The 14,365-nt window shown below is 42.3% G+C and overlaps 1 protein-coding gene across 4 annotated transcripts in view; it reads left to right on the top strand.

The window, feature by feature from the left end:
* The first annotated feature begins 663 nt into the window (after positions 1–663).
* Positions 664–14,365, top strand: part of LOC123519931 — a 178,442-nt gene continuing 164,740 nt past the window's right edge. For all 4 annotated transcript variants that reach the window (XM_045281648.1, XM_045281646.1, XM_045281649.1 and 1 more), the window contains exon 1: positions 664–1,096. The gene's annotated coding sequence lies outside the window, so the exon portion shown is untranslated. The remainder of the gene's footprint in view (positions 1,097–14,365) is intronic.

Raw genomic sequence — 14,365 nt, 5'->3', positions numbered from 1 at the left:
GGCACGCACGGACACACACACACACACACACACACACACACACACACACACACACTCTCTCTCTCTCTCTCTCTCTCTCTCTCTCTCTCTCTCTCTCCATGCTTCCATCTCCCTTCAAGTAAGTAAGTCCTCGTAACCTCCTCCAACAAAACTTCCCCACACAACCGCCTGGCTTTACCTCGATCAGTCTGCCGTCCCTCTCTTCCCCGGCCTTCCTTCCCCTTCCCCTTGAGCAACCATCACCGGCAGCTCCTCCCCTCGCCCTCGACCCTCAGCCCTCAGCACGCCCTCGCTGTGGCCCTGGAGTGGGATTAGCCCTGTTATCTGAAGGGAGGTGAGTGCCATAACGCTAGATTTGCGTCCCACGGAGATACAGATCAACCAGATTTTGCTTTCTCTAACCTACACTGCTTCGCGCGGATGCCCTCAAGTTCCCAGCGATAAAAGGACCGGTGGGTGTAACGTGAGTATACTCAAGAACACACAAATTGCAAATAGAAATGGAAGTTCCATAGGTAGAAGTGCCACAGAGGTCACTCGGACGTGGCACTGGTGATGGCGAGGAGGAGAACGAGGAGGAGGAGGAAGCACAAGAGGTAGAGGAGATAGGACGCCGTACGACACGTTTTCCTGGCGGAGATGGTGGGCGAGGGGCTGGCGGCGGCCGGCCGGGTAAGTCGGCTTGAGTCAGTGCAACACTTAGGACCCTCCTGCTGCTCTCGCTCCGCCGGGCCATTACTCGCACCTCTGTCTACCTGTCAACCATGCATCTGTTGAGATCCCTGCGCCTCGTGGCCGTGGAGGCGCTGCGGGCTGCTACGCGCCGCTGAGAAACCAATTGTATCTGTAATCTGACCCCCAGTGAGAGAGAGAGAGATACAAATAGAGATCCTCGGAAAATTATGAAAGTTGACGTGAGTTTTAGAGGCTGATATTGGAAAAAGGAGAAACGCGTGACCTGTCTGTCTGTGGTAGTTAGGCTGCGGCGCGACCCCGTGTGTGCCGTGAAGGAAACTACTCATTGGTTCTAGTTGATTAGCGACGCTGTGATTGGCTGCCTAGTGAACTGTACTGCTCGTGACGTCACAGCTGTAAGGTAAGCTTAGCCTCAGCATCACTGTCACTGTGTGTGTGTGTGTGTGTGTGTGTGTGTGTGGAACATTTATGCATCGAAATTTTATGTACGTACAGAATACTACAAAAGGAAGTTTCATATTGCACACACACACACACACACACACACACACACACACACAAATACTGCTGATGAATCGATTTCGAAGCATTAACATCACTCCGTTTACACAAAGATCATACATACCCATATTTTCTTTATTATTATCATTATTATTATTATTATTATTATTATTATCATTATTATCATTATTATTATTATTACTATGATTATGATTATTATAACTATTACAATTAAAGTTTTGATCACATACTATTATTGTATTATCGCTGCTTTTGCTAATCGATCCGTTTGTTCATACTATTACTATTATTGTAGCTACTAGTACTACTACTACTATATACTACCTCTACTACTACTTCTACTACTACTACTACCACTACTACTACTACCACTACTACTACTACTACTACCACCACTACTACTACTACTACTACCACCACTACTACTACTACTACTACTACCACTACTACTACTACTACTACCACTACTACTACTATTACTACTACCACTACTACTACTACTACTACCACTACTACATACACTACCACTACTACCACCACTACTACTACCATTACTACTACCACTACTACTACTATTAATATCAGGACCGTCACCATTCAGAGCAGCGTCACGTATCGCCGGCACGGTCAGGACAAGTAATTGGAGCATCACGAATCAGCGCTGCATTCAAGTGCTTTCATTATTATTGAGTGGCAGGTCCGCTCACGATGCATTTATGACACCGCCTCATTATTACTGCCCGCGCTGCAGTAGTGGTGGTGGTGGTGGTGGTGGTGGTGGTGGTGATGATAATAGTGGTAATAATAATGGTGATGGTGATGAATAGTTTGTCGTTTCTTGTATCTTTTTTTTTGTTCAATCGATTAAAACGAGAGGAAAGTTGTTCTCTCTCTCTCTCTCTCTCTCTCTCTCTCTCTCTCTCTCTCTCTCCTCCTGAGTAATCTTTCAAATGCTGTCCTCCTTCCCCTTTTTATGCATCACTAACCTAATCCAGCTCAGTATTATCATCTCCCATCCTCCTCCTCCTCCTCCTCTCTCTCCTCTCTCCTCTCTCCTCTCACTTCATCAGGGATTCATCAGCACCCAGTTCGTAGCCCCGGTGATGATGATGAAGCAAAGTAAGAGTGTCGCCTTGGTGTTTATATATGTCTTTTTTTTTTTATTAAAGGGAGAGCAGGTTATGTGTACGTACGTTTCAATTTACATCTCTCTCTCTCTCTCTCTCTCTCTCTCTCTCTCTCTCTCTCTGTGTGTGTGTGTGTGTGTGTGTGTGTGTGTGTGATAAGCTTCTTTTCTTCTGATTCTGCTTTGTTTTCAATGGCTTTCCCTGCATTCATCCTTGTTTATCCTGCAACCAGATTATTTCACTGACCACTGGAATGAGAGAGAGAGAGAGAGAGAGAGAGAGAGAGAGAGAGAGAGAGAGAGAGGGGTGGGGGGAGAAACGTATCGCCTCATCTTATTCAATCGTTGGAATATCAACACTATAGGCCAAGTTTCCTTTTCTTTCTTTTTCTTCTTCTTCTTCTTCTTCTTCTTCTTCTTCTTCTTAAAACCAGTGGGAAGGCTTAAGTTTCGATCATAAGACCCTGAAGCCCTAAATGAAAGCACAAATGAAGCCTCTTGACTTTCAAACTTTCCCCTTTACTTCAAACTCGTTCAATTATGCAACATTTCATTTTCATGGCTATTAGTTTTCCTATTTCTTTTTTTTTCATGCAAAGGGAACAAAAAATGAGCATGGTGAAATATGGAGCAGCATTTTTTTTCCCCTTTTTCAACTCGTGTAATAGCAAGAGTATTAAGAGCATTATTTTTTTTTTTTTTTTTTCCTCATTTCTATTGTGGCTATTAGTTTTGTTACATGCCCTCTTTCTATTTACCCAGACAGTGAATGCGAGCTTAAGCAACATACGAAACTGAACTAATTCTTGGTAATACCTTTGAAATAATGGAATTACCTAGTGTCACTGAGCGAGCGCCATTGGATTATCAATGAGTAAATTTCACTGGTATTGGGTCTTCATTATTCGCTACTTGGATAAGATAACTGTTGTAATATGACTTTGTGACGCTAACTGAGCTATTGGTGACTTACAGCAACGGTGGTGGTGGTGGTGGTGGTATTAGTTGTGACATTCAGTTCTTGGATCAATGCAGAGAGAGAGAGAGAGAGAGAGAGAGAGAGAGAGAGAGAGAGAGAGAGAGAGAGAGACAGACACAGACACACGCACACACACACACACACACACACACACACACACACACACACACACAGAGAGAGAGAGAGAGAGAGAGAGAGAGAGAGAGAGAGAGAGAGAGAGACAAAGAAAGACAGAGACAGGGAGACACAGAAACAGAAATACACACAAACAAGCAGATATAGACAGAAAGAGACAAAAAGTGAGACATAATACATACATACAGATAGACAGACAGACACACGGACAGACGGACAGAGGCTAAGGAAGTGACCATGGTAAGGTGTCTTGGGATCCTCCGGAAAAATGACTTAAAATTACTTTCAAAATATATCAAATTTTTTATTCTTCATTCTAGAGGAGGAGAGTAGTAGTAGTAGTAGTAGTAGTAGTAGTAGTAGTAGGGGAGGAGGAGGAGGAGGAGGAGGAGGAGGAGGAGGAGGAGGAGGAGGAACAAGAATATGTAAGGGGGAAGGGGAAAGGGAGGTAAAAGAAAAGAGTAGAGATATAATGGAGTACAAAACTATTGGGATGAGAGAGAGAGAGAGAGAGAGAGAGAGAGAGAGAGAGAGAGAGAGAGATACGCTTCCATTAATTTTCTTTTACATCTCTATCATTACCACTTGTAGCTACACACACACACACACACACACACACACACACACACACACACACACACACACACACACACACACACACACACACACACACACACACACACACACACACACACACACACACACTCAGTCAAACACGCACAGGCATAGCACAGCGTTGTCGTAAATCAGGTATTCAGTTCCTATCACAACACACCTGCGGAACATGCTTCATTACCACAGGTGCACATATTACCTGCCCCACTCCCTGCCTTCCTTGCATGACTTCACCTGTATTTTACTCCACCGACAGGGAAAAAATCACACTTCTGTAAAAAAGAGTAAAATAATCCCCTTCTCATTCTATCCCTCTTTATCTTATTTCGCTAACCTCCTTAAGTACCATGACGCGTTTCCATATTCACTCTGCTTTCTATTTGGTGATTTTATACAGCTTCAGAACCTCATGTAAAGTGGTGAAGACAAATCATTGATCTTCTGACTTCCATAGACCCTTTCTGATGTCAATAAGATGGTCTATTCGTACACAAATCTCAAGGAAAATATGTGTCCCAGTACTGAAAAGGTTAATTCCCTCTCTCTTGAAAGCACTGCAATTGAGTACTCCCTTCGCTAGTGTCTTTATGCAGGGCGGCGGCAGTAAGCTCAGGCACGGTCACAGCTCTTAAAAGACGCTTCTATAATTCAAAGATATCCCGGCTGGCACTTTCCGCTGCAGATTTATTTAGTGTCTTAAAGCTTTACTCCGAGGTGTCTCTTCTTCATCTTCATCATTCTTTGAGAGGATTTGCTGGTGATGGGTTTGTTCACGTCAAAAGCACTTCCTCCATTCACATATCATACAGACGGTCTCCTGGTCACCTTTTAACCTTTTGCCTACTGATGGGAGTACGTTTGTGGCTGTGTTTGTATAGCCATGGATGACTTACTTTGCTCGCGGTGCCATGGTCTGAATAACATTTGTGTTCGAGATTATACTTCATCTACGAACTGCAATGTGTTGGTTTTATGTGTTTTTTGCAGTTTTCTTTATTTTCCTTACGCCTTTTTTTTCCCCTTGCTATGTTGTTTAATTAGAGAAGCCACTACTACTACTACTACTAATAATAATAATGATAATAATAATAATAATAATAATAATAATAATAATAATAATAATAATAATAATAATAATAATAATCGTGACGTATGACAGCTGTAAATCGAGACCATTGATGATTAGCGATCGCCTCGGTAACTCAAGTCGCCAGAGGTTAGTGTGTCAGCAATAGCCAGCGCGCAGCATCTCGAACTAGAGAATACCTGCACGAACACCATGGACTGAGCGCCACTGAGATCTGATTAACGGTTGCCGCCTTAGTAAGCAGCGACTGCCTCCCCCATCCCCAAACATAAGCACGTCACTTACAATATATTACCTTCTCTTAATGGATTGTCGTTCAGCGGTTAACAGGTAAGGCCTCTGAATGCTCTTCTGTAACTCTATCTTCTATCTATGGCTAAAAGAGTCAGTTGTCTCCTATAGTCTGTCTACCTCTATGTAGTTTTGGATCTCCTCTCAGACTTGCTGCCGTGATATATGTATTTTATCTTGAAAGTGTTCTGTCTTCTGGCATTCTCTCTACTACAATATACACACACCACTCGAGCAAACCCTTAACTTTTTCAGGGCGCGTTTTCATGTTCACTATGGTTACTATCTGGCGATTTGAAACAGCTTCAGAAACTCATGTGGAGGATTAAAACAAGTGAAGACTCTGGCCATTAAACTTGTGACCTCCATAGACCCTTCCTAATGTCAATGAAATCATCTGATCATACCCAGAAAACAAGGTAAAAATGCGTCTCAGTATTGAAGGGGTTGATAATTATTGTTTGTACCATTCCTTGTACACAAAAGTAAAAGAACATCACATCATATTTCTCACTTTTCACGAGGTTTGTCATCAAATGTTCATGGATAAGCAGACTCTCTTTTCTATCTGGCTTGACTTTCTGTTAAAAATTTCAGTGGCTAGAGTCATTTCCGGCCTTTTAATGTACAAAGAATGGAGACTGGGGAGGAACGATCTTCTCTTTAATAATAGTAAATAAGAGAGAATGAAGATAAACAGCCAGGCAAGGAGAGGGAGGTCAGCTGTTGCTTGTGTGTGTGTGTGTGTGTGTGTGTGTGTGTGTGTGTGTGTGTGTGTGTGTGTATGTATGTGCAGTGTGCATGAATTTCCTGTACTCTCTCTCTCTCTCTCTCTCTCTCTCTCTCTCTCTCTCTCTCTCTCTCTCTCTCTCTCTCTCTCTCTCTTAGTCCCATTTCTCTGCTGCCTCATTCTTCTTCACGTCCCCTCCTCACATTCTCTGTCCCTGAATCAGTCCACCACCATCACCACCACCACCACCACCATCAGTACCACCACGTCCTCTCGCCCCCATCTGCGTCTGCCCTTGAACCAAAAACAATTGAAGCCATTCCTCGTCCTCCTCATTTTTCCCTCTGTTCTCCCTCACTTTCCTCCTCTGGCCTCCGCGCTACGCCTCCCTCCGCCTGTCCAACGCCGCCTGTCTGTCCTAAGCTTCACTTCTACTATTAATAACTAGTAGGAGCTCAAAGGCCCCATGAATCATGCATTTTTGACAGCTGGAAGGGAAGATGGAGAGACACTAGAAGAAACGGGATTCAGAGAGAGAGAGGGGAAGGGAGGGAAGGAGAGAAAGAGAGAGACACACAGAGAAATACACACACACAGAAGAAACGGGATTCAGAGAGAGAAAGGGGAAGGGAGGGAAGGAGAGAAAGAGAGAGACACACAGAGAAATACACACACACACACACACACACACACACACACACACACACACACACACACACGTAAGAGAGACAGTGAGAGAGAGAAAATTTTAATGCTAAGGAGAGGACGAAGAAGTAGAAGAAGAGGAGGAGGAGGAGGAGGAGGAGGAGGAGGGAGAGGAGAAGGACGAAAATAAAAATGAATAAGAAGAATAAGAGGCACGTGTATGAGATGAATAGAGTGATAGAGTGAATACGTGAAGGAGGAGGCGGGGCAGACGAGAACATGAATAAGAGAGGAGGGAGAAAGAGAGAGAGAGAGAGGGGGAGAGAGAGAGAGAGGGAAGGAGAAAAGTGAAAAGGATGAAGGTAAGAAATGAGGCATAAGAATTAAAGGCCAGATAGAGAAAATGAGAGAGAGAGAGAGAGAGAGAGAGAGAGAGAGAGAGAGAGAGAGAGAGAGAGAGAGAGAGAGAAAGTCATCGTAAGCTTGCATTTTGTTTTAATTAAAGGAGAAGGAAAAGAATGCGTAGAGGAAATGGAAAAGAACAAAGATAAGAGAATGCGCGGTGGTGAAGGAAATAAGGGGAGGGAATAAATGAGATGAAGGGAAGTGATAAAATGGACGATGCTGACAGTCTGGGGAACAACACAATTACTGCATGAGAGAGAGAGAGAGAGAGAGAGAGAGAGAGAGAGAGAGACAGTAGTAGTGATAAAAAGATTAACAATAATGGCTATAATATCAATAACACTATCATCTAACAATAATAATGATCAAAGTTAGTTCACGATATAATTTACATTTTCCAAAGGGTATTACTAGAGATAAGGAAAGATGTATGCAAATTGCCATGCCTTTTTTTGTAACGCTCCCTATTATCTCCTTGCCATTATTCTATTTTATTGCCATTACTGTCCTCTCTGTTATTTCACCCTCTTTACCACTTTTTTTTTCCTCTCCTTATCCCTGCTCTTCCTCACTCTCGTTTTCCTCACCCTCTCTTCCTATTTAATTTGCAATACGGTTTTTTTTTTTCTTTCTTTTATTTCTTCATCCCCTATTTTGTGGTATTATCAAAGCTATCCTCTTTATTTTTTTTTATTTTTTTTTATTTAGTATTTTTTTATCTCATTTTCTGTATTTTCGTCTCTATTAATTGTTTGTATACATCTTATATTAATTTTCATTCTTTCGTATTATCAACGTTATCTTCTTTACTTTTTAATTGGTTTAGTGTTTTTTTGTCTTGATATATTTTTTTTCTCTTTCTTTTCTATTTTCTTCTTTATTAGTTTTCTGTACGCATCTTATATCAATTTTCACTCTTCCTTTTAGTTATAATCTTAACAAATACATATATCTTTGTTCCTCATCCCTTGTTTTATTCTCTTTATTATTTTTTTTCTGCACTTCGTAAATCAAACGTATAATCATGTTTAGATCTATTTCACTATCACAATTTCAATTCGCGTAGTATAAGAACACATCACAATATTTCTTTTCCATCTTCCTCCTTCCACGTTACACACACTATACTTTTCTCTGTATTTCAAACTTCAACTTGTTCTTTTTCCTTTACACTGTGTTTCCTCTCCTGTGTGTTTCCATTCCCCCTTTCCAATCATACCTCTCCTATTCCCACTCCTATTTCCTCCCCCTTTGTTTCTATCATGTATATTTTCTCAGCTAAACCTGTATTCTTATTCTCTCTCACTCCCTTTACCTGTACGTTCTCTCTCTCTCTCTCTCTCTCTCTCTCTCTCTCTCTCTCTCTCTCTCTCTCTCTCTCTGAATCACTAACCTCATATCTTTTTTTCTCATCTTTACCTTTCCTCATCTCTATCGCTCTTTTATCCCCTCTCTTCTCTCTCCCCATGTCTTTATTTGCCTGTCTGTATATTCCCTTTCTTTCTTCCTCCTTTTCTCTCTCTCTTTCCCCTCTATTTATATGACTACCAGTAATCACAATCCGTCAAAATCGCCCTCACAGCGCCTACACGTGCAACTAATAAATTTGCTCCGGCGGTGAATCGCAGACAAACAGAGGCAGGAGGAGGATGAAGGGAGAGTGGCTGGGTGTGTTCTAATGAGAGGCGAGAAAGAGGCTGTTTTGAGGGTTGAGGGTCGAGGGAAGTGCTTCGTGGGGATGTGAAGGAGGGAGTTAGTTTGTCTAGATGGGTACCGTGTGTTTTGGATTGTTGTTTTCGTCTTTTGCTGTTTTTTTTTTTTTCCTTTTCTTTCTTTCTTTTTCTTTGTTTTTTTCCTTAAGTCTTGTTTCGTGTGTGTGTGTGTGTGTGTGTGTGTGTGTGTGTGTGTGTGTGTGTGTGTGTGTGTGTTTTCTTTTTCTTTTTTTAAGATAAGGAAGTGCAAGAAGAAATGAAACAAAAAACAAGAGGTAAATGAAAAGGAGAATTATCTATTTTTCTCTCTCACACACACACTCTCTCTCTCTCTCTCTCTCTCTCTCTCTCTCTCTCTCTCTCTCTCTCTCTCTCTCTCTCTCTCTCTCTCTCTCTCTCTCTCTCTCTCTGACGTCCTTTCGGAAACTTCAGTTTTCATTAGTCAAGTGTCGGATTGGTTGTACGAAATATTCAGGACTCGTCTGTCGGTGGCACTGAAGAGTAATTGTTATTTTATGCTCTCTACACCGCCGCCACGGGTCTCGAGAGGAAAGGAGGGGAGTGAAAAGGAGTAGAGTGGACTGTAGGAATGGAAGGGAGTAGGTTAGAAGAAAAAGATAAAATGGGAAATGGGAAGTAAAAGACAAAGAAGGGAGAATAAAGACTAGAGTGAAAGGAGGAGAGTACGTAGGTTAGAGAAATGAGTAGATGAAGGAAAGGATTAGGTTAGGAAAAAGTGAACAGGGGCCGAATTGAAATAGAAAAAGGGATTGAGTTGGGGAAAGGGTGTGGGGTAAATAGTGGAGTGGTAGGTAGAAGGATGTTAGAGAGGAAGGAAGAGGAGGACAGAAGGGAAGGTGAAGGTTAAATGAGTTAGTATGGTCCAGCCTGCCTCGAGGGACCAAGGGAGGACACTGACGGAGACGCAGTAGGAGAGGAGCAGAAGAAAAAGAAGAAGAAAAGAAAAGGATAATGAAGCTCAAGATTAACAAAAAGATGAAAATGAGGAAAAAGAGGAAAATAAAACAGGCACAAAACATAAACAAAAGAATCAGTACATGAATAGGAGAAAGCAAACTATGAAACAAAGACCGATAAAGAGAAGGGAGAGAATAAGAGGCACAAGAGAATGAGTAAGAGGAGACACGGCATCAGTAACAGGAGGAGGAGGAGGAGGAGGAAGAGAAGGATGCCACGTTCCAATCTTGAGGTAGCGGTACGAAGGGATTAAGGTGGATAGAGAGGCAACAAGGAAGGTGAGTGACACGAAGAACGGCAAGAAGTTGAGCTTACTTGGCGGGTCTTAGCGGGCAAGTAGGCGTCAGTGGGTGGCTCTGGCGGGCGGTACCAGCGAGACTCACTGGAAGGATCCTAAACCAAGGCATGTTCTTGCGGGTATTAATAGCAGGCGACGCGACCCGGCCAGCACGCAACCACCACGAAATGGGGCGGCAGGGCGTGTGGGACCTGACCACCAGCAGACCACCAGACGCCTCGTGACATCCCGCCAGGAGCTTAGGAGCCACAGACAGCCACGGCAAGACAGCTCAGACCGACTTTAAGACCAGAGGACCAACATACCAGGAAACGCTGTTCGGTGCGCGGAGATACCAGACGGTGTGGTGATAAAGAGGCGCTAACAGCACACCAGGATCCGGGAATATACTGCTGTGAAATACCACCGCGTCCTTACAGCATACAAGAAGCGATGCGTCAGAGTTAGGACCGTAAATAACGAAAAGCAGGTTGTTACTTCGAAATACGAGGCATAATTCAGTCACGCGCCGGAATAAGTAACAGCTAATCACTGCTACTGACGCTGAATGCATAATGTACACAGACAGAGACAAGCACAGCGTAACAATAGATTTTTGCTTCACAGTACAAAAGGAATACAAAAGAAGAGCAAAATAATACATCTGATGGTCATTGTTAGGCTGTTTGTGAAGCATCATGGTATCTAATCCTGAGTAAGAGACAGTAAAGGTGAAACAATGAAACACGATGACAATACAGTGCATCCAAATACTCAACACTCAACACAGACGAACAATACAAATTCCACGGGCAGCGTTTGTCACATAATACGTGTGCTTTATAACGAAAAGCCCCCAAAACAACAGAGAATCTCAAAATACACATACACATGCAGAATATATAATATAGTACTGTACATCAACACAACGACCACCGCACCGCACCACGTAACACAGAATAGACGTGTGTAAAAAAAAAAAGAAAGAGGAAAAAAAGGACAGGATATTATATGAGTTTGAAACATGCAAGAGCTCTCTACTACCACCACCACCATTACTACCACTACCACCACTGCCACTACCATCATCACCACCACTAATATCACAATCCACCACTTATCTCGTTCAGTACCATGACGGGTTTCCATATTCCTTCTGGTTACTATTTGGTGATTTTATACAGCTTCAGAAACTCGTGTGGGGGATTAAAATGGTGAAGACTGTGGCCATTAATCTTCTGACCTCCATAGATCCTTCCTAATGTCAATAAAATCGTATGTAAATCTCAAGGTAAAAATGTGTCCTAGTACTGAAAGGGTCAAGTCTATCACCTACTAAGACCACTCCCACTCCCTCTCTCACACTCTCACACTCCAATACTCCCACATAAAAAAAAAAGATTACAACGCAAGAGTAAGAAACACCCCCATGTCATTGGTAAGCTGCTGACTCTACTACTCTTCACTAATCAAAACACTAAGTAAAGGACAGCAAGGTGGAAGGCTCCTCCCCATCCAACCATTCTTCCAGCCGATTAACCGCGACTGGATGCATCAACACCATTAACCCTTTCAGTACCATGACGTGTTTCCCTATTCATTTTGCTTACTATTTTATACAGCATCAGAAACTTATTTGGGGATTAAAATAGTGAAGACTCTGGCCATTAATCTTTTGATCTCAACAGACTCTTCCTAATGTCTATAAAATCATCTAAGCACTCAAAAAACCTAAGGTAAAAATGCGTTCCAGTACTGAAGAAGTAAACAGCAGCACAGTCACACCCCAGCACAACTCCGCTCTATCACTTCCATTAGTAAACTCCCTAGTGCTCCATTTTACACCACCACACCAACAGTACAACACTACACTCCACCTAACACCGCAACTAAGCTCTATTCACACCACCACAGCAAAATATACTTCCCCACACACTCCACGCTTCAACATAAGAATATACAACAGGTTAAAAAAAGAGACAAACCCTCAAAAACCAGCAGCAAGTGGCAGAGGATTATAAAACGCGCGCACAAGAGAGAGAGGCAGCAAGACAAACAGGAAATCCACAGTGCAAAGTCCACACAAACAACTTACGTGCCACCCACTCAACACAGGACACAGACATCGCACTCTCGCCGCAACACAAACGAACAACACAAGCAAAAATTAATCCAAGGAATTTACTCCAAACACACCAACACAGCTATCAGCAATATGAGGAACAAAGGAATAGAAAAAAGAAGAAATAAAAAACCTTGGCTGATACACTTTTTCTTAGCTTGTTGTAAATTTAGGTGATGATTTTGAAAGGAAAGCACTTACAGGAAATGTCATCTAATATCTAATAACACTTTTCAGTATTATGTGGGCCCATATTCTGAAACACTCCCGTGCTTCACTGCACCTTCACTATTTTAAAAAGGCTCTAGTTGAGGTGACACGGATTTTATAAGGATGTCTCTGTAATTCTAGTGACATGTTAACAAGTTTCCTACATGATCAACAAGACAAATACTCTATAGAACCCGGCTAATCGTCTCTGTAGCCTCTCAAATTAGTCGAGGAGAGAGAGAGAGAGAGAGAGAGAGAGAGAGAGAGAGAGAGAGAGAGAGAGAGCGTTTCCGAATATGGCGCTCTATCTCAATTTGTGATGATGACAAATTAAACCACATGTACCATTAACAGTCAAAGATTTACCTACGGAACTCAACCCAACACACCACTAACAACAACACCAGAAACACCAGTAGAGTAAAAAGAAAACACCTGAATCACTCCCCATCCCCACACACATACACAAACAGCCTCACAGTACAAAGTTTCCCAGCTCCCTCTTGACACAGCATTCCCCCAGCACGTCTAAAAACTGAGTCGCTAACAAACACAGCTGACGTGACCATGTTTAGTATGCAAGGTCACGGGTGGCTGGAGGCGAGGTCGGGGAAGGTCAGGTGGGAGGTGACGGGAGGGTGTTGAGGTTTCGGACAGGAAGAGCCAATGAAGGTACAGGATTTGGTGTTGAATTGTGCATTGCTGTTCTTGTTGTTGTTGTTGGGTGGTGGTGGTGGTGGTGGTGGTGGTGGTGGTGGTGGTGGTGGTGGTGGCGTTGCAAATGGAAAGGCAATAAATAAGGATAGTTGCAAGAAGTCTCCAGGTAATTTGTGCATAAAACATATCATTTTTTCTACGTCCACTTGTCATCCCGATTCACAAATTAGTCTCGTCTTGTAAAGCTTCCTACTGATGCGGCACTAATAACCTCATTACTGGCTTGTCTCATTTTCTTCATTTTTCTTCGTCTTAGTTCTTTCTGGTTCTCCATAATAATATTCGACCCTCTTTTTTTTTTCTCTCTCTCCTTTTTTTTTTTTTTTTAACCTCTTCAGTACCATGACGCGTTTCCATATTCATTTTGCTTATTATTTATTTGGTGATTTTATACAGCTTCAGAAACTTATGTGGGGATTGAAATGGTGAAGACTCTGGCCATTAATCTTCTGACCTCCATACGCCCTTCCTAATGTCAATAAAATGGTCTAATCGTGTACAAATCTCAAAAATGTACAAAATACGTCCCAGTACTGAAGGGCTTAATTCCATGTCGTAGTGGTCGTAGTGGTGGTAATCTTCCTCCCATTACTTTCATGAATACTATTACTACTATTGCTAAAGTCACGTCATTAACAAAGAATTAGGATCGCTCTAGTATTAGTGAATAATGATACTAATACAACCTTAATTATTCCTGTTTCTTATTGTACCTAATGAAATATTTTCCTTTTTTTCAGTTAGAATGAAAAAATGCAATATGTATTTAGTAGGTAAATTACAAACTGTGTCTATGTGTGCATGTGTGTGTGCCTGTGTGTGTGTGTTTCTGTGTGTGTGTGTGTGTGTGTGTGTGTGTGTGTGTGTGTGTGTGTGTGTGTGTGTGTGTGTGTGTGTGTGTGTGTGTGTGTCCGATTCCACTTCATTTGTGGTTTTGTCTTCCTGTCTTCCTCTTTCCACTAATGCAGACCAGATGGAGAAGGAGGAGGAGGAGGAGGAGGAGAAGGAAGGTAAGAAAAACGACGAGAAGGAAAGAAGTAAAGAAAGTGAAAGACAGCAAAGAGAGAAAAATAAAAGAAAGAAGACATAAAAGAAAGAAGACAGAAGAGAGAGAGAGA

The sequence above is a fragment of the Portunus trituberculatus genome, chromosome 46 (assembly GCF_017591435.1).
Source record: "Portunus trituberculatus isolate SZX2019 chromosome 46, ASM1759143v1, whole genome shotgun sequence".
Classification (NCBI taxonomy): domain Eukaryota; kingdom Metazoa; phylum Arthropoda; class Malacostraca; order Decapoda; family Portunidae; genus Portunus; species Portunus trituberculatus.
The sequence above is the reverse complement of the archived record's forward strand: the minus strand, read 5'-3'. Positions and strand labels throughout refer to the sequence as shown.